Genomic DNA, 24,613 nt, shown 5'->3' on the forward strand with positions numbered 1-24,613 from the left:
CATGAATGTATTAGATTCTATTCAACCAGTCTCCTAGTTGTTAGACTCTTGAGTAGTTTTCAGTCTCTTTTATTGCAAACAATGCTGCCAGAAACATCCTTTTCATGTGCTATTTTTTTAATGTGTACAGGTGTAACTCACAGCTAGATATGGAGACACGGTGTTGGGGGATTAAAGGGTAAATGCATCTGTAATGTTGATAGCTATTGCCAGTCTGTCTTCCTGGAACATTGTAGCATTTGATTCTCCATCAGCAAATGTATGAGGGTACCGGTTCCTACACAGCCTTTCCAAGGGAGTGTGTATCACACTTCTGGATTCTGCCAGTCCAACAGATGACAAGTGTTTTCTTAGTGTGGTTTTAATATTAGATTCACTCCCTTCCACCCTTCCTTCCTTCCTTCCTTCCTTCCTTCCTTCCTTCCTTCCTTCCTTCTTCCTTCTTCCTTCCTTTTCTTTCTTCCTTTTCAGGCTCTCTCTCTGTTGCCCAGGCTGGAGTGCAGTGGCATGATCTCAGCTCACTGCAACCTCCACCTCCCAGGTTCAAGCGATTCTCTTGCCTCAGCCTCCCGAGTAGCTGGGACTACAGGCACACGCTACCACACCCAGCTGATTTTCGTATTTTTAGTAGAGATGGGGTTTTGCCATGTTGGCCAGGCTTGTCTTGAACTCCTGGCCTCAAATCATCCATCTCCTTGGCCTCCCAGAGTGTTAGGATTACAGGAATGAGCCACCATACCTGGCTTATATAGTTTTGATTTTTTGTTGTTGTTGTTGAGACAGAGTCTCACTCTGTTGCCCAGGTTGGAGTGCAATGGTGCAATCAGCTCACTGCAACCTCCACTTCCTGGGTTCAAGTGATTCTCTTGCCTCAGCCTACTGTATAGTTTGGATTACAGGTGTGTGCCACCACACTCAGCTAATTTTTGTATTTTTAGTAGGAGAGACAGGGTTTTGCCATGTTGGCCAGGCTGGTCTCCAACTCCTGACCTCAGGTCATCAGTCCACCTCGGCCTCCCAAACTTGGGATTACAGGCGTGAGCCACTGTGCGTGGCCAGTTTTGACTTTTGAGCTATGTTCAAAAAAATGTTTTGCAGGAAAAATAAACTCAAGATACAGGGAATTCTCTAAGAATGTTGTTATTTAATAAAATAACACATGGCTTCTGTCTTGCTAGTTGTGGTCCTGTGGGGTGGTCACTGTGGGAGACTCATCTGTCCAGGAAGAGGGGCAGGGTACAGGGGGTCTGTGCTCACAGAGGCAACGGCCAGGCCCTAAGCCATCCAGAACAGGCAGGGCATTAGCACAGTTTATCTTGGCCCCACGCATGGCCTGATTCCACACAATGTCTTGGCTCCCTGTGGTAGCTATCAGGTCATGGGACTGCCTTGAGAAAAAAAAATAATGGGCTATCCAGGCAGGTTCCACTCCCTGTAATCTGTCCCTGAGGAAAGTCCAGAGAAACATTAGCAAGGCTTTTCTTTGAAATGCCTTTCTATAATTACTTTTTCTGTCTCAGGAAGACTGTTTCATTGCATCTTATCTAAATTTAGGTTTCCTAATTCCATTCCATTCCTCATGGAAACAGTTTGGACAACCCAAATAATAACTGCCTTCACTGATGTTTGAAGGAGGTGCAATTCACAAATGATTCCTCTCACCAGAGCTTAAGCTAGCTAGGAGAGGGAAAGTTAAAACTCTCATAAACTCTGATCCATTTTCCCCTGGTAACTCTGGGGAAACTGGAGCTGTGGAAGCGTGCTGACCTTTCGGGCAATGAGACAAAAAAAAAAAATCAGTAGTTCTAGCAATGCCCTTCAGCTTTGCCTCTAGTATCCTTTAACAGACCATATTCCCCACAATTCACAGAAGTGGAGGACAGCATTAGTGTTGACAAAAAGTACAGGTAACTGTCCCAGGGCCCCCAACAGATGCCTCTAGGGCCAGATAAAAGTGCTATCTGCCTTGACTCAAACTGTGCAGCAGGGAGATAAAAGACTTCGAAGGACAGTCACCCCAAGTTCCCTTCTCTCAGGAATATACAGTGAACGGTAATGAAAATACGTGCCTATCCCAGGTGTATAATGTCCCTCTGCCTCCCAGCTGGCATGTCCTCTAGCTCCTTGCTACTGAAAGTGTGGTCTCTACATAGACCCTAGGATCAGCCTCACCAGGGAGCTTGTTAAAAATGCAGAATGTCAGGCCCGACCCCAGATATGCTAAACCAGAATTTGCATTTTAACAAGATCCCCGGATGACTCACAATCACATTTGAGTTCACAGAGAGCTGCTCTGACCTGCAGGTGCAGGCGGAATGTTATCTCATTCTGGCCTGAGCTCTTCCTTTCACCTCCCTTCTCTCACGATTGAGACATCTTCCAGATACGGAGTGTTAGTCCACCCTATAGCTGCATGGGAACCATGGAAACAAAGAGGTGGGATGAATCTCCCTTTCCTGGCCATCCTGTCCTCTCCGTGTCCACAAAGCAAAATCACCAGTGAACACTTCAAAGCAAATATCTCTATTTTGAAAACAGGGGACAAGTTTAGGAGCACCTCCCAAACTAGAAGAGGGGAAAGTTAAAACTCTCATCCATTTGAACTCTACCCATCTCAAGATTTCTCTTCTGTAATTCCATCCACCTCCCAGGCATAGGGGCAGCCTCCCTCCCCCAACTCAAAAAGAGCTCTAACAACTCACTCTTCATACCATCCTCCCTTCACCCTCGCAATGAGCCAAGCCTGTGAATTTCTTTCTAAATTTCGAGGTTTCAGCTAGGCAGGGAGTGGTGCTGGTGACTCTAGGGCCCCTTGTTGGTGTTGGAGATGGCAATTCCCGATCTGATTTGCTGCTCCACTTTCGCACCGATGTGAGTTGCCAGTGGATGAGTTCCTCTAACTGGGGGACTTCTTAAAAAAGCTTCTCATGAAGAGGCAGTTCAGTGTAGTGGATAGAGCACAGTATGGAGCCAGAATCCCTGGATTCAAATCCCAAACTGACCTACAGCAGCACCAGGTAGGCACTGGAAAAGTAGCTGCTATCCTTATATAGGTACAAATAATGTCTGAAAATATTTCAGAATGCTGGAGGCTTGTGAATTGAAAGAGCAATTTGAAGTGATTATCTGACAGCGTCATACAGGCCCACTGGAGGGAAAAGTAACATGTAGGCTTACAAGCTCCAAAACCATTTGCAATAGGTAGAGAGAGGAATCAGTGTTTCTGTTGCTTCTTCCTCAACCTCAATCTCCTGACTTCACAGGTAGGCTTATCACTCCCAGCTTGAATTGCTTACAGGCATTGTTTCCCGTTGCTTCGATTCTGTTATTTCATTGACTATCCCAGTGCTCTTTTCCTATTGCAGAAGTTTGTCTAGTGGGCACCTTTACTAACCTCCTTCTTAAAAATGATGTCGGAGTACAGAAGTTAGCATAAAATAATTTCTGCATGATTGTATAACTGTAAGGAATGGGAACTCTGGTATCAGGGAGCTATCTACAGGTAGGTAGGAAATTTCTCTTTTTAAAGGTACACTAATTGTAATAATCTTTTTTTATTCAAGTACTTAGAATAGATTTTAGTAAATTTGTATCTTAGAGAACAATACTCCTCAAATCACTAGGTATTCTGTGTGGTGAGTCAGCCCCGGGGGGTGACATCTTGCTCTGTGTATCTGCTGGCATGGCTTTTGGAACCATTGCCAGGCCGGTTAACTTAGTTTAGGTATTAAAAAGATAGGAATTCTATTTTGACTTGTGCCAAAGCATACAAAAAAAAAAAAAAAAAAGGACAAAGTCTTTCTTTTTTTGACACAGAGTCTCGCTGTCACCCAGGTTGCTGGAGTGCAGTGGCACGATCTCGGCTCACTGCAACTTCCGCCACCTGGGTTCAAGCGATTCTCCTGCCTCAGCCTCCTGAGTAGTTGGCATTATAAGAGTGCATTATGATGGCTGGCTAATTTTTTTATTCTTACTAGAGACCGGGTTTCACCATGTTAGCCAGGCTGGTCTCAAACTCCTGATCTTAAGTGATCCACCCACCTCAGCCTCCCAGATTGCTGGGATTACAGGCATGAGCCACCATGCCTGACCAGAAGGAGATCTTCACAGTCACAGTGGGTGCAATTTGTGTGTGGGTTTAGAGCATTTCTAAGTTTTCTATGAAATTTGGGAAGTTATTTTCACTTTCTTTAAAATGGTAGGGATGTCTAATGAAGTGAATCTAAAGTAGAGGAAAAGACTCTTTGCACAATATAATGATAAAAATCCCAATTTGAAGAAACCAAAAGATCATTTACTACAACAATTCAGAAAATGTTGGCATCCCTTCAGTGGTATTCTTGTTAGAGATTGCTCTCTCATATAGCAGGGAAATATATAGCCGTAGGAACCATATAGACCAAGGCTTAAATATCAGTCCCATCACTTCCTGGCTGTTTTACCTAGGTCAAATTCCTTAATTTGCATTAGCCTCAGTTTTCTTACCAATGAAATGGTGCATAAAAGCTACCCTATATGTAGTTGGTAAGGATTAAATGAGATAATAGACATATAAAGCCCTCAGCACTATGCCTATATATGCTATTAAAAAAACTCATACATGCTGGGCACAGTGCTCATGCCTGTAATCTCAGTACTTTGGGAGGCCAAGGCATGAGGATCACTTGAGGCCAGGAGTTCAAGACCAGCCCGGGCAATATGGCAAGACCCCCATCTCTACAAAAAGTTTAAAATTTAGTCAGGCATAATGTCCCCTGCCTGTGGTCCCAGCTACTCAGGAGGCTGCGGCAAGAGGATCGCTTGAGCTCAAGAAGTTGAGGCTACAATGAGCTATGATTGCACCACTGCACTCCAGCCTGGGTGACAAAGAGAGACACTGCCTCAAAACAAAACAAAAAACATACAAAGCACCTAATAAAACTTAAAAGCAAAGCCATACCAAACTCTCAGTTCTATGAGCTTTCTAACTTGCCTACCTACTTTGAAGTGTTGTCATTAGGAACAGAAACGTAATACTTAAAGCACCTAGCGCATGGTAGACTCAGTAAGTTAGAATGGCCACTATTATTTCTTCCAGATGATCATTCTACATCATTCATTCATTCATCATATACTTAGGAAGAATGGACTGTGTGCCAGTGGTTTGAGGGAACTCAATGAATGAGACACTTGTGTTCTTGTTCAAGTCTGGAGGTGATTGACTTGAGGTGGTTTGAGTGTGACAGGCAGAGAGAGGCAGAAGTCTGGGGTTAAGTGACAGTTAGATGTTGGTGCCATTGACTAATCTAGGGCAGGTTGGAGGACAATAAGACTTTGGGGCAGGACAGGATGAAGAAGAAATCAAGGGTTTTATTTTTCCTATGTTAAGTTCAAGTTGCTCATGGAACATTTAAGTGGAAGGTCATTGAGGTAGTTGAATATGTAAGACAAGAGAGATTTGACTGGAGAAAGCAATGGGTTCATTCGGACACATACATGGCATTTAAAACAACAGAACTTGATGAGGTGCTAAAGAAAAACTGTGTAAAAGAGAAGAGAGGCCCCGACTGAAATCTGAGGAACCTCAACATTCAGAGCTCAGCTGGGCGCAGTGGCTCAAACCTATAATCCAGCACTTTAGGAGGAAGAGGTAGGCAGAACACCTGAGGTTGGGAGTTCGAGACCAGCCTGGCCAACATGGCCAAACCTTGTCTCTACTGAAAATATAAAAATTGGCCAGGCATGGTGGCGAGTGCCTGTAGTCCCAGCTACTCGGGAGGCTGAGGCAGGAGAACCTCTTGAACCTGGAAAGTGGAGGTTGCAGTGAGTCAAGATCATGCCACTGCCCTCCAGCCTGGGTGACAGAACAAGACTCAATCTCAAAAAAAAAAAAAAAAAAAGAACTCAGCGAAGCACACAAACAGCTGAGTAATGCCCCAGGAAGCGGACAGCTCAGATGTTCAGGATGTTTCATTTTGAGCCTACCTTATTGGAATTTCAAAATATTGGTCTCTTCGGAGTAATACAGAGCAAGTCTATTCCTTCAAGTAGATGAAAAGCTCCCTGCATGCCTTCCATTGGACTTCTCCCCTTCAGCTTAAAAATATCCACAGTCCTGAAACATGGCTCAGAAGCAGATATCACCCAAACCCTACTCTTCCAGCTCGCCCAGCCAGACACATGCAGGACCTGAAGCAAATAGGAGGGTGGTTAGGTACAAGGAAAACAGATGAATCACTCTGAAAATCCACTGCTGTTGTCTAAATGAAGCATGACTATGGCTATAACAAACAGAGCAGTTGTATAAAGCAAGGCTATCATCTTTCAGAGAAAACCGTAAGACTAAGAGGGCACCTTCTACAGTCAGTTGTGCTTCAAGCAGCATCTATAAAATTATGGAGGAGGAAGGCATGTGCGGGTGATGTAAAAGCGACTACAAACCAGCTGGGTTTCCACTAGACTTTAGTCAGTTGTTCATGTTTCCTCCTGGGGTTCATTACTCCAGCTAATTCATCTGTCTTTGCTCAGTTTTTGTTTGTTGTTTTTATTTTAAAAGACGGAGTCTCTGGCCAGGTGTGCTGGCTCATGCCTGTAATCCCAGCACTTTGGGAGGCCGAGGTGGGCGGATCACTTGAGGTTGGGAGTTTCAGACCAGCCTGGCCAACATAGTGAAACCTCATTTCTACTAAAAATACAAAAATTAGCTGGGTGTGGTGGTGAGTGCCTATAATCCCAGCTACTCCAGAGGCTGAGGAAGGAGAATCACTTGAACCTGGGAGGCAGAGGTTGAAGTGAGCTGCGATTGTGCCACTGAACTCCAGCCTGGGTGACAGAGTGAGACTCTGTCTGAAAAAAAAAAAAAAAAAAGACAGGGTCTCACTTTGTCACCCAGGCTGGAGTGCAGCAGCTTTTTTTTTTTAGAAGAATATAATATTCATATCTTATAATTTTAAAGCCCTTCCTCATTATTTTGACGCAGCCACTGGTCTGTAGGCCAGGGTGGTAAGAACTGAAGCAGCAGGTAAATATCATATCCCAAATTGAGAGTGGAGGGCAAAGCTTGGGGTGATGTCAAGGTCAATTAATGAGTATTCCCATATAAAGTTACGTAGCTCAGTAACAAATGCACTATATCAGAGTTGTGAAATGTCAATCAAAACCAAAACTGAGCTAGATGTGGTGGTGTGCACCTGGAGTCCCAGCTACTCAGGAGACTCAGGTGGGAGGATCACTTGAGCCTAGGAGGTCGAGGCTGCAGTAGGCTATGATCAAGGAGATTTTAATTCAATAGGCCTCAGGTGAGGCCCAAAAACTACAACAGGTTTTAGTCCTGTTGTGTCTTGACATGTCTAGGGAAAGCCACATGCAAAAACCAACACTGTAGATAAACACTCCAGTCACTAACCAAAGGTCATATTTTACAGATGTGCTCTATGTAGAACTGAAAATTAATCTGCATTCATTTTTCAGACCATCTGCATATATAGCAGTGTTGGTACCTAGTAATTTCCTGAGCAAGAGACAGCTGATGACCAAGGTGTTTGGACCACTCCTGCCTGACAGGACTGTGAGATATGGTCTCCACATCTAGGTATTAAGTATCTGACCAGATGGATGGTTGAGGTAGTTCGACTCAGGGTACCAGGAGGCAGGTCTGGGATTTACTTCTCTTTGTGATGACCCAACCACAGGACCACTGGTGTGAACCTTTCCACAACCTTTCTAAGGTTCAGTCTCTCATTAGTATCTCATCCTAAGGACACCTTCTACCTCCTCGTCCTCTGATGCTTTTCAAACCCTGGCTTACAGACCAGTGGCTGCATCAGAATAATGAGGAAGGGCTTTTAAAATATAAGATATGAATATTATATTATATTCTTCAGGAGATTTTGATTCAATAGGCCTCAGGTGAGGCCCAAACACTACCTTTTCTAAAGTTCCTTGTATGATTCTGTTGAGTAACCAGGTTGAGAATCACACTTACAGAAAGTCCAAGTCAGGAACGTGAGGTTATGACTTCCTGGGCCACCTCTTCTCGCCGGTCTCACTCTATCTGGTTAGTTTCATCCAGTAAGCCCTTTAGTCAGTTTCTTCCCATTCTGACCACTATGATTCCTCAGACTGTTCTAATTCTCCTGGCTTAATGGATTCATTGGTCATTCCAGATGCTCTGGTCCTCATAATCCTTTTGATACTCTGTTCCAGTTTACTAAGAAGAGTTACCAGTTTTGTTTCAGTGGTTTGGTATGAAATAAGGTGGCAGAGACAGCACTCTCCAAATATCCATGCACTCCCGACATTTTTCAGCACCCCACTTTACTAGCTCTGGCCCAGGGATTGGGAGCAGAAGAGACACGTGTCATCTCTGGGTTGAGGCAGTTAAGAGCTCTCCATCCTTTTCTTCCCCTCTAGCAGCGACCTGGGAAGCTACATATTGATATGGTGCTACAACAAGCGGAGGAGCCTGCATTGCTGAATTGCTGGATGAAGGTGAATCCCTGCCAGCCTCCATCTGTCCCTGGGCGAGCAATAAATAAACTTTTTTTGCTGAGCCACAGAGATTTCAGGGTTGATTTGTTACTACAGCATGGCCTACCCTGTCCAGGACCAAACAAAACACTGATTTCTGGGTAAAGTGCTTCCGAGTTAACTAAGCTGACTCATCACGACCCACTTTCCTAATTTCTTGTTCTCTTTTCTTTCCAAATAGCACATATACGCCCGTTGTACATCACAAAGACAAAACAATGCTAGTTACAAGGGACGAAACAGCTCATTAGTGAAAGAAAACGTAGCTCCCACTTAAACTGTGATTGGCCTTCCAGGAAAGACATTTTCAGTCATATTTAAATCCTCTACCATTTCCCTTATCTCTGGTTCATTTGATACCAAAGGTGGCAGATGCTGATGTGAAGACAAAATGCATGGAATAGGTAGAGCTAAAACCATGGGTAATGTGAGGCTTTGCACTTAAGAACAGAGCAAACGGAAAAGGGCTTGGCCATCTGAAGGTATTCGAATCAATAAAAGTAAGCTTTCTGGGTAATTAAGAAACTGCAGCCCTCATCAGCCTGCCACCAGAAGCTATGATCTTAAGCTAGATATACCACTAGAACTTCATCTAGTCTAAAAGTCATTTCTGAATTTTAGTATATACATGTCAAAATACTATGCAGCCATTTAAAGACATGAAGCATGCTGGAAGCAGTGGCTCATGCCTATAATCCCAACACTTGGGAAAGCTGAAATGGGAGGATTTCTTTTTTTTTTTTTGAGACAGAGTCAAACTCTGTTGCCTAGGCTGGAATGCAGTGGCACAATCTCAGCTCACTGCAGCCTCTGCCTCCTGGGTTCAAGTGATTCTCCTGTCTCAACCTTCCAAGTAGCTGGGATTACAGGTATGCACCACCACACCCAACTAATTTTTTTATTTTTAGTAGAGACGGGGTTTTGCCGTGTTGGCCAGGCTGGTCTCGAACTCCTGGCCTTAGGTGATCCACCCAGTCTGGAGTCCAATGGCATGATCTCAGCTCATTGCAACCTCTGCCTCCCGGGTTCAAGTGATTCTTCTGCCTCAGCCTTTCAAATAGCTGGGATTACAGGCATGTGCCACCATATCTAGCTAATTTTTTATTTTTAGGAGAGACAGAGTTTCACCATGTTAGCCAGGTTGGTCTTGAACTCCTGATCTTAAGTGATCTGCCTGCCTTAGCCTCCCAAAGTGCTGGGATTACAGGCATGAGCTACCATCCCCAGTTGAGGATTTCTTAAGCCCAAGAGTTCAAGACCAGCCCTGGCAACATAGGGAAACTCCAACTTTACAAAAAATAAAAAAAGTTAGCTGGGCATGGTGATGCACGCTTTTAGTCTTAGCTACTGAGGTGGCTGAGGTGGCAGGATCTTTTGAGCCTGGGAAGTCGGGGCTGTAGTAAGCCATGATCTCACCATTTCACTCCAGCCTGGGCAACAGAGTGTGATCCTGCCTCCAAAATAAATAGATAAATAAATAAATATATGATACAGAAGAATAGAACTGAGAAGAAAATTTACTTACAATGTATGCATATGTTTTTAAAATTTAAAAACAATTATAATATGCAATTTTTAAAAATAAAATGTGTAGGAAAAAAAGGCTAGAAGTAGGGTTCATGTACCTAATTAACGGTGGCTATCTCTAGATTGCAGGCTTTTCCCACTCTCCTAAAATAAGCATATATTGTTTTGTAGTCATCAGGAAAGAAATGTTATCTTAAAAATTCATATCTTGGAAGAAAGGGCAAATATATCACTATGCTAACTACAAAAATTACTGATTTTTTAATTCTAACTATATAATGTATACTATGCTCTCTTGTGTGTTTGGTATGCTTTAAATGAATGGCTGTACTAAATTACACAAAAACTAACCTGAAACTGCCACTCATCTACAAGTTCTAGTTAAGTGAAAACATATATCTATTATCCTATATATATTTCAGAAGAAAATTTTGCTCATTTTAGTGATCATCATAATTATATGGCAAAAGAGAACAAACCACATCTTAAAACCATAACAGCACAGGGGCAAGCGGTAACAGACAATGGAAAATATCCTGTAATTACAGCTGCCAAAAGAATGCAAATAATTAAGAAAACGTTTTGTTCTCCAAGTTTTTGTTCCACTGTTTATTCATTGGAATGACTTGGTATTTGGTGAGTTCCCAATAGGCTTGAGACTGGTTCATTAAGCTCTAATCTGATTAGGACTTTTTGTTTCTTTGTTCTCTGTGTCCTCAGGTGGCAATTTTGGCAGAACATCATAAATTTTTGCCCTGCATAGAGGTACAGTAACATAACTTTGCCTGTGTATTACATAATAAGAACACAATCCTAAGGCATAAATCCAAAAAAGGCAACTCTATTAATCAAGTCCACTTCTGTCCAACTAATCTTCAACACATGAATTTCACTTGTAATACACACATATATCACTGCACTAGATATATATTTATGCATGGAGAGTCAGGCATATATGTTTTCCCAGAGCAATTCCTAGATAAACATACGTTACTTTTTAAAAATGTTTTAAAAAACTTTTTGAAAAGTTTTCCTAGATCTTATTTCTCTGAACAAAGGTTGACTTAATGTATTTGAATCAGGTGGCAAGATGGGTGAAAAACATGATAAGAAAGGTTATTTGTCAGTAAAAGAAACTGCAATATAAAACCATAAGAAGAATTACATGACCATGTGGAGAAGGCTTTAAATTAACTATGAAATACAGCTAGGGCCCAGTAAAATCACATCTTGCTATGCCAGTGGGCAGAAAAAATTGTCGGGGGGAAATGGCCACTAGATGCTGTCTACAGTCACTGCTAGATTATCCTGGAGGCACAGATGAATAAGCATACGTCAGAAAATCTTCACTTTAGTAAATTCATCCAGACTTTTATAATCAATAAATCATCTAGAAAGAAAAGCCATTCTGCTATCAGCATACCTATGAACTTCATGTTAGTTTAAAAACTAAATGGTATTTGTATTTATGTATGGAGGAGCTCAGGGACGCTGAAAGTCTTATTCTGGTCTTGGCAACAATTCCGGTGAATAGGGAATGAAAATGAAGACACGCATCAGGGCAGGTCCTGGATGAGATTTCAGAAAGTTCTGGATGAGACAAAGGTCCTGATAGAGGTGGATGGGCTTAAGGCTCTGGGCAGCTCTGGAATGGTGGCTCTGTGCACTCTAGCAGGATAGAAGTAGTGGTCTTCACACACTTTCCTGACAGCATGCCACCATCTGAACACACAGTCCTCAGCTCTTGGAGCAACAGGTGGTTTAAGGGAGACCTATGCTTCCTTCAGGAGGCATTTGAATGGCAATCAGTTTTGTAACATTTACATTGTTGAAGGTGTTTGGTTCCTCACACACTTGAGTATAGAAAATGTGTTGAGTATAGAAAATGTGCTGAGAGTATAGAAAATGTATTGCGTATAGAAAATGTATTGAGTATAGAAAACGTATGCCAAGACCAGGCTCAGTGGTTTTCACTTGTAATCCTAGCCTCTGCAAGGGGCCAAGGTGGGAGCCTCACTTGAGACCTGGAGTTTGAGACCAACCTGGGTAACATACGGAGGCCCTGTCTCTAAAAAATTTTTAAAATTAGCCGGGTGTGGTGCCATGCACTATAGTCCCAACTACTCAGAAGGCTGAGGCAGGAGGATTGCTTGAGCACAGGAGTTCGAGGCTGCAGTGAACCATGATCACACCACTTTATTCCAACTTGGGTGACAGAGTGAGACCCCGTGAAAGAAAGAAAGGAGAGAAAAAGAAGGAAGGAAGGAAGGGAGGGAGGGAGGGAGTGAAGGAAGAAAGAAAGAGAGAGAGAGAAAGAAAAGAAAGCAAGAAAGAAAGAAAGAGAGAAAAAAGAAGAAAGAAAGAAAGAAAATGTATGTCAGACTGGTTGTCAACCTATGAGTGACAGCAGCATCATACAACAAAAATAGGCGTGATGACAGAATCTCACATTTGATCTACAGCAGATCGTCTCAAGTTCTGTAACAACATCAAAATGAACTGTCCTCAATTGAAAAGAGCCAGTACATCTTATTTTAAAAATCTACAGAAATGCACCTGTGTTTTCCATCACTGTACCATAACTCCAGGTTCCAAGTTTGCAATATAGTGAAAAAAAACAAACAAAACCCTAAAGTCCTTCTCTATCTTAAGCTTCAAACCACTGCAGACTTGAAGCAGAGAGAGATAAAAGAAACCCTTCTAACCTCGATTTTTTACTTTTTGGTGCTTAACAGGCAATCCTAACATTAAGAAGTTTAGTTCCGTGAAACACCTTCTGGGCCAAAAGATAAGACTTCCTTCCCCCACAAATCACATTTTCTCAAATATTTTTCAAAATTGAGGTATAAGCCTTTTAATAGAATTATGCACATTTTGCCCCAACTCTAAATGTTTTAGGAACTAAATAACCACTTTGAAGAATCACAGTTTTGCAATGTCCACAATGGAAAAAGAAATGCTAGGAAATGCAGGCAATGAAAGGGATGATGGTGACGCCCCCAAAGTGGGAATTTACTTGTCTTTAAAGTTATTTTGCACAAACCTAAAGCAACCTCTGCTACCAAAAGGTCAGATTGACTCTCTGGGATGAAAATGCTGACCAGTCATTAGGGGATTATCTGCTTGGCAGAGTAGAAGTCGAGCTCAAATGCACCTCATTCCTGATTTGAACTGGCTGAAGGACTAAAAACATCTCAGGCACAAGTCAGGGCAATGAAGAGTGAGGCTAGAGACTTGGATAACTCCTAAAACTGAGAAGCAAAAGGGTATCTGAAAAAGGACTATGGCTAGGTGTGAGGTAATTTTCTATTTCTTTGTTTTGTTTTGTTTTGTTTTGTTAATAATGAAAGACATTTTCTTTTTAAATGGTACTTAGTTTCCAGTCTGACACATGCTGTGCACTGCAGGGTGGGTAAGACGCCCCGTTTAATGGAAGATCAGTATAGTCATATACGCAAGCTATAATATGGAAAAGCACACAAACTGTTCTGATTCTGCAACATCTTGGGTCTTCTGCATGTGGGAAAAGAAAAGCACTTACATGAAACTTCCAGAAACACTGTCTCATCACTAAAGGCACTCTTAAGGACTAAATGGCTGATAAAAACAGTGATTTTTTTTTTTTGGACTTAAGTAAGGGAGCAACAAGAAAACATTGTCTTGTTACAAACTCACAGGCCCTGTGGTATGGCTTTAAAGCAGCTAGGAGTGTCCCCGCGACCTCTGTGAGCTGGTCCTTTTCTCAGCTGTTGCCTCTTTGGAAAGAATGACCTCTTCTCCCTAAAAACAGTGCTTGAAGGTGGAGTGTTTGGCAAAGCAGGCTCAGGACAAAGGCAGAGCACAAAAGGAGTGCACCAAATGGGAACCTTTGCCAAGTTATTATTTTTATCCTGGTTTAGCTTTTTAAGGGTCACTAGCTAAGGCTGACATTTACTGCCATCACGTTATTTCCTAAGAATGAAGCCTCAGCTGAAAATCCAGCCCCAATCAACTTTCAAAAATGCACTGATAAATTTGAAAACGCACACGCTGCTGACAAAACCCCCAAATTCCAGCGTCTTCATACCATGTCTGTCTTCCTTGGCACTGTCCAGACTGTATGCCCTTAGAAGCAGCTCCTTGCCTACAGCTGTGAGGTGTCTTGTTTGCCATTCGTCCACCTGTGCTATGTGCACACTCAGCTGGCATTTCTGCCAAGAAGCTAAAGTCAAAAACACCAGCAGTTTCAAATATGTCATCCAGGTTTCAAAATAAAGTTCTTGTGTTTCTGGTACATGGGAGTGTTCCCAGAAAGGGTGGGGGTTTGACTGTCACTCTTCTAGCTGCTGTGTAATTTCTTTTGCAATTCGCTTGATATTTATCTGGCTTTAAAACTGACATCGCCAGGCATCAGAAGTTGAGAAGTTTTGTCCTTGATTTATTTATTCTTGTTTGTGTTCAATTATGATTAGAAGTCACCTCTACACAGCTGCTCTCCAATTTGTACTGCATTTGCTTCTGGGATTTCTAACTGCACTGTTCAGTGGAATGACACAAACATTATGAAAATGGAATCTGTTTTTATAGTGCAGTGGATAGCATGTTATTAAAAATTGCTAACAGCTGTAATTTTAGGTAGTTAACTCATGTGAAGTTTAACTTCAGCATATCTTTCTCCCTAGGAAAATATGTTATACATGCAGAAAGACAAATATGAAAAAGTAAATCAAACCCGAAACTCACCTAGCCAAGTAATTCTGATCACAATAGCCACATCTCTGCTGCTGCTGTGTTTCTGAAAAAACAGGACTCCCCGCTTTAGTCTGGAATGATAGTAAGTAATAAAATACATAGCTGTTGATGTTTCTGTTTTCTTTCCTTTTTCCCAAAATAACAAAGACTTCATAAGCACAGATAAGCTACATGCTCTTTTCCAAAAATTTCCTGCAACACGATTTTCTGACAGGGTCATATTACAATTCTAAATATGAATAACACAGCAAAAAGGAAAAAAAAAAGTATGTTTTTGGCAGGTACTCGTGGGTATTAGTTTGTAGTCTTGCAAGCTAACTGAATATCCATAGGCCCTGGGTAGAGTCCAGAGGATGGCTTTGACGTTTTTTCTTCTTCAAGCTGGTTTGGGTGCCTGAGTTAGAAGTGTTAAAAGGGCACAGAAAACAAATCTCCTGATTGGCTTCTTTTTCTGAGCACCATTACCTAGGGCACCATTGTGAAAGAAGGTATCAGGAATGATTAGAAGACAGGATCATACCTCAGGGAAAAAAGAGATCAGTTATAACTATAGATGGTGCCTCTAATGTAAAGGTGACTACAAATGTGTGTGATGACGTGGACAGTGTTCCTGTTTTGCAGTGTCCAGAGTTTAAAATTCAGTATAGTAGGGTCTATGGATATTTCATTAGCTTTCAAGAGTACAAACTAATACCCATGTGTACCAGCCAAAAAAAAAAAATCCTTTTATTTTTTATTTTATTTTTTTTGCTTTTTGCTGTATTATTCATACTTAGAATTGTAATCTAACCCTGACTGAAGACTCTGTTGCAGTAAACCATTTCCCATTATTCTTGTCATCTACTAACATGCCATTTGATATGTTACAAATATTAAATATTAGCCTGTTCTTTATTTTCTGCACACTCTTCCTCTCCAACCAGAATGTAAGTGCCAGGGAAGCTTTGTTTGCTTTATTTACTCCTCTGGCCCTAACCCTAGATCAGCGCCAGGCACACAGTTGTCTGTTGACTTAGTAATGAGTAATCCCTTTTAGTCCTGTGTTTCTACGAAGCTGATTGATAATAAGCTTATGGCTTCGGAAATGACATTGTATTATTCTATATTCATTGAACACCAAAGGCAAAATCCCTACCTTTTTATTTCAAGGTACAGTGCAGACTGCTAACACTTTGAGAATTTTAATGTTATTACTTGAAGCGAGTTGAGGTCTCCTCCTCCTTGGAGAATGACTCCTTGATTATCAATGGAACTGCTGGTGAGATTGTTAGTTTTTGAGTAGAGGTCAGAAATAACACTGGAAGAGAATATATTTTCCAAAGTCCTCCTATAAATGCAGCATCCAATTAAAGAAAGCTGCACTACTTCAAAGCACTTTCCAAAAAATGATGTCGAATTTTGCACACAAGTGGAGTGCTGCTTTTATTTCACATACGTGCTTCTATCTGTTTTTAATAGAATGTTGATAGAGAAATCTTGTTACTGCTGGAAAGAAATGAAGAACAAATGTTCTCTTACAACTTGCGAATTTCAGCCAGTAAGTTCTGGGTTTCTCGGACTAGTGAACATAAGTATCCGCTAGAGTGTTTTCTAAAAAGAGGTTTATTCCTGGGCCCATATTTCGGGAGCTTCTGATTCAGTAGGTAAAAGTAGGGTGCAGCAATCAGAAATGTTTATAATTATGCCATGGGATTTGGATGCAGGTGGTCTGCAGACTTCACTTTGAGAATAATAAAAAATAAAAAATAAAAGCCCCGATTTGTAAAAGACCCTACAGGATCTTGGTTTCCTTTTGAGCGCAACTGATACTAGATTACGATTCAAGCATCCAGCTGCCAGGTGAACGGCTTGATGTTTTGATTATAAGAAAAGTAAAATGGCCAAGAAACTCTTAGAACTTTCTTTACGGTTCTAAAAATGTTTATCTTTTCTATTCTTTAATTAACTGAGGTTTCTGTTTAGGTTGATGCCACAAATGTTGGCAAAAGTGAGGTACAGAAAGAAAGTTCATAAAAATATGTATTTGGCATTTGGCAAGCTATAAAATATTTTCTCACGTTACCTAATTTGATTCTCATAGTAACTCTGGCAGGGAGTCAGGGCAGGTGTGTGTTAATTTTCCATATGAGCAAACAGAGGTCTGAAGAGGTTCTAACTTGCCCAATGCCAGATAGTAGAAATAAACAGCAGAGAAGCCATTCTTTCTGGGACTGCTCATGCCTAGTGTAGTGTTGGTTCAGCTACCTCTCATGGTCCCCTAATACATCCAAGTATATTTATTAATGCCCTTCTTTCCTGACTCTCTCATCTCTAGAGATACTGCATAGGGAACCTTTAACACTGTGCTCAGGAAGAAGAGGAGGGATGTTATTGTGTGTTCAGGATTAAATAAGATAATATATGTGAAACTCTTTGTAGTTATAAAATATAATACATATGCATGCATATATTATTATACACATATATTATTATTATTGCTTATCCTTTCTGAGCATTATTGCATCATATAGGAAACTCCTGGCTGGGCACAGTGGCTCACACCTATAATCCCAGCACTTTGGAAGGCTGAATGGGGCAGATCACTTGAGGCCAGGAGTTTGAAACCGTGTCTCTACTAAAAATAGAAAAATTAGCTGAGTGTGTTGGTGCATGCCTGTAATCTCAGCTACTTGGGAGGCTGAGGCACGAGAATCACTTGAACTAGGGATGTGGAGGTTGCAGTGAGCCAAGATTGCACCACTGTACTCCAGCATGGGTGACACAGCAAGGCTCTGTCTCAATAATAATAATAATAATAATAATAATAATAATAAAAAACAGTAAGGGAAACTCTTGAAATTTAGTTACCAAGAAATTTAATGGTAAATTTTTTAAAATGGAGGAAGAAATACATGCAGATATAAATACTAATTTAAATGATAATGCAAAACTAATTAGAATGTGCTGAAACATGATTGAAGTTGAGTTGTAGGAGGAGACAAATGACTCATTCTGAAAACTACCTAAAATAGCACATACAAAAGCATTTATAAGCTTAGAATTTCTTATTTTATTTTCTCAGAACATTTCTGGTAGTTAAATTTGAGGCTTCCTGAGATGTGGGCATTTCAGAGGAACCATACGGATTGACACTTGTACTACAAAATATCCTAAGTTGACTGGGTCTAAATGGGGTTGATTTTTATTTACTTTTATTGTTAATTTCCCCACTTACCCTGACTTGAGGCTCATGAAAGTGGTTTTTATACCCTGAAGTCACAGAGGCATTGCTCAGCCAGATCATTTGGCTACTTCCCATAGCTTCATAGGGGATTAAAAGGCAGATTGCCTCACCACCTTGCTATCTTAGCCTCCTAATATCTCATGGTCTCGGCACCTCTCCCTGCCCATAATTCTATATTGCTAGATGTAATCAAATCCTACCTTGGAAATGTCAGACTTAAGCAGGAAGAGGGCATTCATTCCAACAGCTGCCGCTCTGGGCTCTCCGGCTGTGTCATGGTGTGAGGCGTGTTACACGTTAAATTGAACTACCAGAGTCCTTTCCATCAGATACTGTACCGCTTAATATGGGCATAAATAAGTGGTGTGGTTCCTTGATATAGTCAATTGTTCAAAATAAGAATGAAGCAAACATCCACTTATCTAATTGAGTCTGAGAAAGAGAAAGAACATTTGTCATTGCTGACAGATGCAGAAATGTCATGCATCTTACAACACATGCTGATTCACATTATTATTCTGACCCTCCAAGTCTGTAGTGTGGATTGAGTCTAGCTTAAAACAGAATCTGAGTCATGTAACACCTGATGTGTTCATTCCACTTGGGGAAACATCAGCTCTCAATGCTTCATCGAGCCTGTCTAAAATGCCTACTCAAGAAATTTATAAATCTCAGCTCCCTATAGATGTTCACAGATGTCCTTCAAATCCCATTACACAACGCCCACCTGACACCACATATTTGTAAATTCAAATAGTATTTGAGGAACAAACTCGATGTGCTACTCTAGGAATTCTCACTCTTATTTCTTCCAGGGAAATTTAAAATATCTTCGGAATTGGCCGGGCACAATAGCTCATGCCTGTAATCCTAGCACTTTGGGAGGCTGAGGTGGGTAGATCACCTGAGGTCAGGAGTTCGAGACCAGTCTGGCCAAAATGGCGAAACCCCATCTCTACTAAAAATATATAAATTAGCTGAATGTGGTGATATACACTTATAATCCCTCTACCAGAGAGGCTGAGGCAGGAGTACTGTTGGAACTGGGGAGGCAGAGCTTGCAATTAGCCGAGATCACGCCATGGCACTCCAGCCTGGGCAACAGAGTGAGACTCCATCTCAAAAATAAATAAATAAGTAGAAGAAAATAAAATAAAGTTTCTTTGGAATGGCTACTTTTTTGTCTTCTTGGGCTTCATGAGGAGCTTGAAAGCAAATCACATTTTTCTGTGACATTTAATGCCAAATACAGATAGAAAGAAATTACCCTTAGGATATTCCAAGGGTTCAAAAAACATGGTCACCCAAGCCCACTAATTTGGTGAGTTTTTTCCTCTTCTTCTTCTTTTTGTTTTGTTTTGGACACAGGGCATCACTCTGACACCCAGGCTGGAGTGCAGTGGAGTGATCACAGCTCACTCCTGCCTTGGTCTCCAGGGTTCAAGGGATCCTCACACTGCAGCCTCCCAAGTAGCTGGGACTACAGGTACACATCCCCACACTTGGCTAATTTTTGGTTTCATTTTTGGGTAGAGGTGGGTTTTGCCATGTTGCCCAGGCTAGTCTCAAACTCCTGGACTCAAGCGATCCACCTGCCTCTTTTGGCCTCATAAAGTGCTGGGATTAAAGGTGTAAACTACCATGCCCAGCTTAATCTAGTCTTTTAAACCAGAAAGATATCAAAATATTTCAAATTATTTGTGGAAGCAGAACTTCATTCAAGCTGATTCTAAGCTCTCGTTTACATTCCATTTTATTTCCATATTTGAATAATGTTTTTTCTTTCCTTTTTTTTTTTAACCCTCTTTGTGTCACAGTATAAATAATCTTTAGAAGGATAAGCCTCTGCTGACAATAGAGCTCTATTTACTAAGCAGCTACTATATACCACCTCCTGGATCAGAACCACCACCATTATCTCATTTGGAATTCTCAAACACTAGAGATGTTGTTTACCACCTTGCAGATAAGAAAATGAAAATCAGCAAAAGTAGGTAATTTGCTTAAAGCTACAAGAATGAGACACGAAATGTCAAGTCAGGTCTGTCTTACTCCAAAGCCTGTGCACCATGTCTGTGTGTCTACATGCAAGCATATGTGTGATTTGCTGTAAAGAGATAATACACTTCTATTCATTCCAGCTTCTCTACTTGCTAAGTTGACCACATGCAAGTCACTCGACTTCTTACAAGGTCAATTTCTTTGACTGGAAAATGAGAATGACAATTCTCATTCCTTGAACTTTGTAGGATTATTGAAGAAGTAAAATGAGAAGGCATATATAGTGTCTTTTAAAAGCACACAAACGCTTTCAAATCACAAGTATTTATTAGTGAAGGTTAGATTTGGCTACCTATAATAGAAAATCCAAAATGACTTCAGTTTACACAGAAAAAAAAAATCTACTTCTCTCTCAAGCTGGGTGTGGTGGCTCACTCCTATAATCCCAGCACGTTGGGAGGCCAAGGAGGGCAGATCACTTGAGGCCAGGAGTTTGAGACCAGCCTGGCCAACATGGTGAAACCCCGTTTCTTCTAAAAATACAAAAAAATTGCTGGGTGTGGTGGTGCACACCTGTAATCCCAGCCACTCAGGAGGCTGAGGCAGGAGAATAACTTGAACCCCAGGAGGTGGGGGTTGCAGTGAGCTGAGATCATGTCACTGTACTCCAGCCTGGGTGACAGAGTGAGATTCTGTCTCAAAGGAAAAGAAAAGAAAAGAAATCTACTTTTCTCTCACGTGAAAGATGACCTGAAGAAAGCAGTCCAGGGAAAGCAGGCAGATTCCCACTCATTTGATCCTGAGAAATCTTCAGTCAGGCCACTGTCTTCATCCATATGTCACCTTACGGTACCAGGTGGCCCCAGTGAAATGGTCTACTGTGTTCAGCACACAAGGAGAAAGATCAAGAGAAGAATGCACCTCCTAGGCCAAAGCACATGGATTTCTTGAGGTGAGGAGTTCGAGAACAGCCTGCCCAATGGGGTAAAACCCCATCTCTACTAAAAATACAAAAATTAGCCAGGTGTGCCTATAGTCCCAGCTACTCGGGAGGCTGAGGCAGGAGAATCACTTGAACCCAGGAGGCAGAGGTTGCAGTGAGCCAAGATCTTACCACTGCACTCCAGCCTGGGTGACAGAGTGAGACTGTGTCTCAAAAAAAAAAGCACTTCCTAGAAATTGCCCATAAAATAATTCAACATTTCCTATTTTCCCATAATCTTAGGCTATCTACTAAAGCATATGGAGACATAAAAATTATCCTCAGGTGAGAAGATTAATAAGGCTTTAAATGCAATGTGCCATTTTCCCTCTATGAGCATAAAGTATGCTTTCAGAATATTTCTGAAAAAGGATACACGTCAGACATTTGTAAGGTCTGTTCTCGCCGAGTTTAAGGTGAAGAAACTGAGGCCAGCACAAGAAGATCTGATGCGAAGGAATTTATTCAGGCTCCTGGATGAAGTTCTGCGGTCCGACAGGAGGGGCCGGAGAAGTCGCATGGACTTCTCTCAGACAGGGGGTTTTATAGGGAGTGAAACAGCTCGATTGGTTGTGGGAGAGCAGGACTGCTATTGGGTAAGTTACAAGCCTTTACCTAGGACTTGGCTTGTTGTTGGTTGGAATTACTCGGCTGCTATTGGTTGTTAGGACTTGGCTGCTATTGGTTGTTAAGACTCGGCTGCTATTGGTTATTAAGACTTGGCTGCTATTGGTTGTTAAGATGCTAAGGTTACCACACCTTGTTTGCATACTGGGCTCTTTTAAGGGAGGGTCAGGCTGTGTGAGCATGGGAGAAGGGAAAAAGTCTGAGCATGTCTGAGCTTGCCTGAGCTTGTCCAGGCTTGTCCAGGCTTGTCCGAGCTTTTGAAAAGAAGGCAGAGGGGGGTGGGGGGTGGTCTGCGTCCGTGCTCCCAGCGAGGCAACCAGCCTTACAACATTATCCTCATTTCATAGGTTGTGTAAGTGAAACAGAGTGGTCATAGGGCTTGTTTCAAGTCACACAGTTAGTGTATGAAAAAAATTACAAACCTTTGATAGTTATACCTACACCATTTTTTTTGGCACAAAACAGCTATGCAGAAAACATAAAGTTCAACATAATCAGCCAAATGTTGGCAGGAGAAAAATCAAACATCCTGAAAACTGACTTGAATTTGGCTTTGAGTACACATAATTGAAACGAAGGTTGTTTCCAATAAACTGGAATGCTACAACCTAAAGTCTTGAAAAACTGGAGGTAGAGAGAAATAAAAATTCTAGCTATATACTCACTCACCTTGCTTTTCATTTTCGTTTTTATTTCAACAAATAACAAAAAGCTGTGTAGCCTCTGACTATTGACTGTGGTGCAATTCCCAGCTCCTTACCGTTAGTGATTGGCACCTGACCAATGATCGGCATGGCAGCATGCATCTTCCTGATTTTGAGATATATGTAGAAAGAACTCAAGTTCGCACAGCCTGTATATGACTATAGTACTTTACTTTGAAAGTGAAATGTGCAACATAATGTAGAGTAAAACATCGTACACAGAATTTAGGCTAAAAACACAAACTTGGGCTGGCTGAGGCAGGTGGATCACTTAAGCTTAGGAGTTCAAGACCAGCCTGGGCAACATGGCAGAACTCCTGTCTCTACGAAAAATACAAAAATTAGCTGGATGTGGTGGCATGTGCCTGTAGTCCCACCTACTTGGGGGGCTGAGGTAGGAGGATCTCTTGAGTCTGGGAAGTTAAGGTTGCAGTGAGCCGTGTTTACACCGCTGCACTCCAGCCTGGGTGACAGAGTGAGATCTTGTCTCAAAAACAAACAAAAACACACAAACTCCAAGAGTATGGTGGATGCCTAGGTTGCATCTCCTAGACAGCCAGAGGTCACCTTCACTCCCCTCCATGCAACTTGAACGCTGTCTGCATAGCTTCCTCCCAAGCCTCGTCCGGGCCTCCTTAACACTGGCTTCCCTAACTGTGGTCTGAAAAGCCACACAGCCCCTCATCTCTACCTCCACCTCCCTCACCTGTTGTCATTTTTCTCCTGGCTCTTAACACCACCTGCTGCTTACTACACATGTGTTTCTTCCTTTATTGTCTGTTCCCAACTGAAATGTGAGCTCCGTGAGGACAGGGTGTTGACTCATTGATTGCTATATCCCAGTTCCTCAGAATAGGGCCTGGGATACTTGTAAAATAAATAAAATAATAAATACTGAGAAGTTTAGACATTATGATAAACCAGAGAAGATAGTTGGTTTAGGCAGGTGGTTCCATAATGTGCCCCTTAAATTGTACCATGGACATCTCCAACTAAGCTTAAGAAAGCCTTCAGTCAGATCTTAGTAAATCTTAGCGTAAGCTTTTCTTTTTCATTCAAATGAAGAACATCAGTAAAGTCAGTCATTTCCTTCAAGGCTTCTGACTGATTTCCATTAAGGTTGCTGCCTTTACAATATTTCTGTGAGTGACTGGTAATGACTTCCTTATAAACTCTCAGACAATCGAGAATGCCATATGCATCCATTTTCATTTATTCATTCATTTAATTATGCAACAAATTTTTTTTTATAGTTACTATGACCTAGGCAACATTCTAGACCCTAAGGGTATAGCAGGAATCAATCAGTCCCTGCCTTCATGAAGCTTATATTCTAACAGGGAGAGAGACAGACAATAAGCAAATAAGCAAATTGATATATATTTTGAAGGATAAGAAATGCTATGGATACTGTCACATTGGGAACTGAAAAAAAAAAGAAAAAAAATTTTCAAAAAGAAATGCTGTGGGAAAAAACAGAGCAGAGTAAGATAGCTGGGTGTGGTGACCTGGGGAGATTTAAGGAAAGGCATTTGAAGAAATAAGGCAGTAAGATAGATACTGCAGAAATGGTGGGGAGTGCACGTCTGGGAGAAAGGAAGCTCCAGGCACAGGAGATCCAACAAGAAGGCCCTGCAGGGGTGATGTGCTGGGGTGTTCTGAGACTAGCCATGGGGCAGCGTGTGGGAGCTGCCTGGGAGAAAGTTGTAGATCTGGGGCCAGTGTGTGCGGAGGGCAGTGAGTGAAGAAGGAAGCCGCTACTTGATAAAGTTAGGCTCTTGTAGGCCACAGTAGGATTCTTTCATCAGAGTGAGGAAGGTTCTAAGAAAAGAAACAGCATAATCTGATGTACTTTTTGAAAGATCACTCTAGTACCTGGGTTACAATAGGCTATGGGGGCTGAGGGCCTATGCAGAAAGACAAGGTTGGGCGCAGTGGCTTATGCCTGTAATTCCAGCACATTGGGAGGCTGAGGCAGCGGAATCAACTGAAGCCAAGAGTTCAAGACTAGCCTGAGCAACATAGTGAAACCCCAACTCTACTAAAAATGAGCCAGGTGTGGTGACAGGCACCTGTAGCTACTTGGGAGGCTGAGGAGGAGGGTTCCCTGAGCCCAGGAGGTCAAGGTTGCAATGAGCCGTGATCTTGGCTTTGCACTACAGCCTGGGTGACAGAGCAAGACCCCGTCTCTAGAAATAATTAATGCTGCCATTGAGACAAATGGAGAGAAAGCATGAAGTCATGGATGGATCCAAGCAACTGGCTTAGGACAGTTACCATGCACCGAAATGAGGAAATGGGAGGAGTGTG

At 41.8% G+C, this 24,613-nt stretch overlaps 1 long non-coding RNA gene across 1 annotated transcript in view; it reads left to right on the plus strand.

Moving 5' to 3' along the window:
• The window catches only part of LOC105732451 (uncharacterized), a 41,465-nt gene that overhangs the window by 11,498 nt on the left and 5,354 nt on the right, over nt 1-24,613 (plus strand). The window contains exon 2 of the long non-coding RNA XR_010336550.1: nt 14,697-14,848. This is a non-coding gene — a long non-coding RNA (uncharacterized LOC105732451). The remainder of the gene's footprint in view (nt 1-14,696; nt 14,849-24,613) is intronic.

Source organism: Aotus nancymaae, unplaced genomic scaffold (genome assembly GCF_030222135.1).
Source record: "Aotus nancymaae isolate 86718 unplaced genomic scaffold, 86718_ANA_hifiasm-v0.15.2.pri h1tg000040l, whole genome shotgun sequence".
NCBI classification, from domain to species: domain Eukaryota; kingdom Metazoa; phylum Chordata; class Mammalia; order Primates; family Aotidae; genus Aotus; species Aotus nancymaae.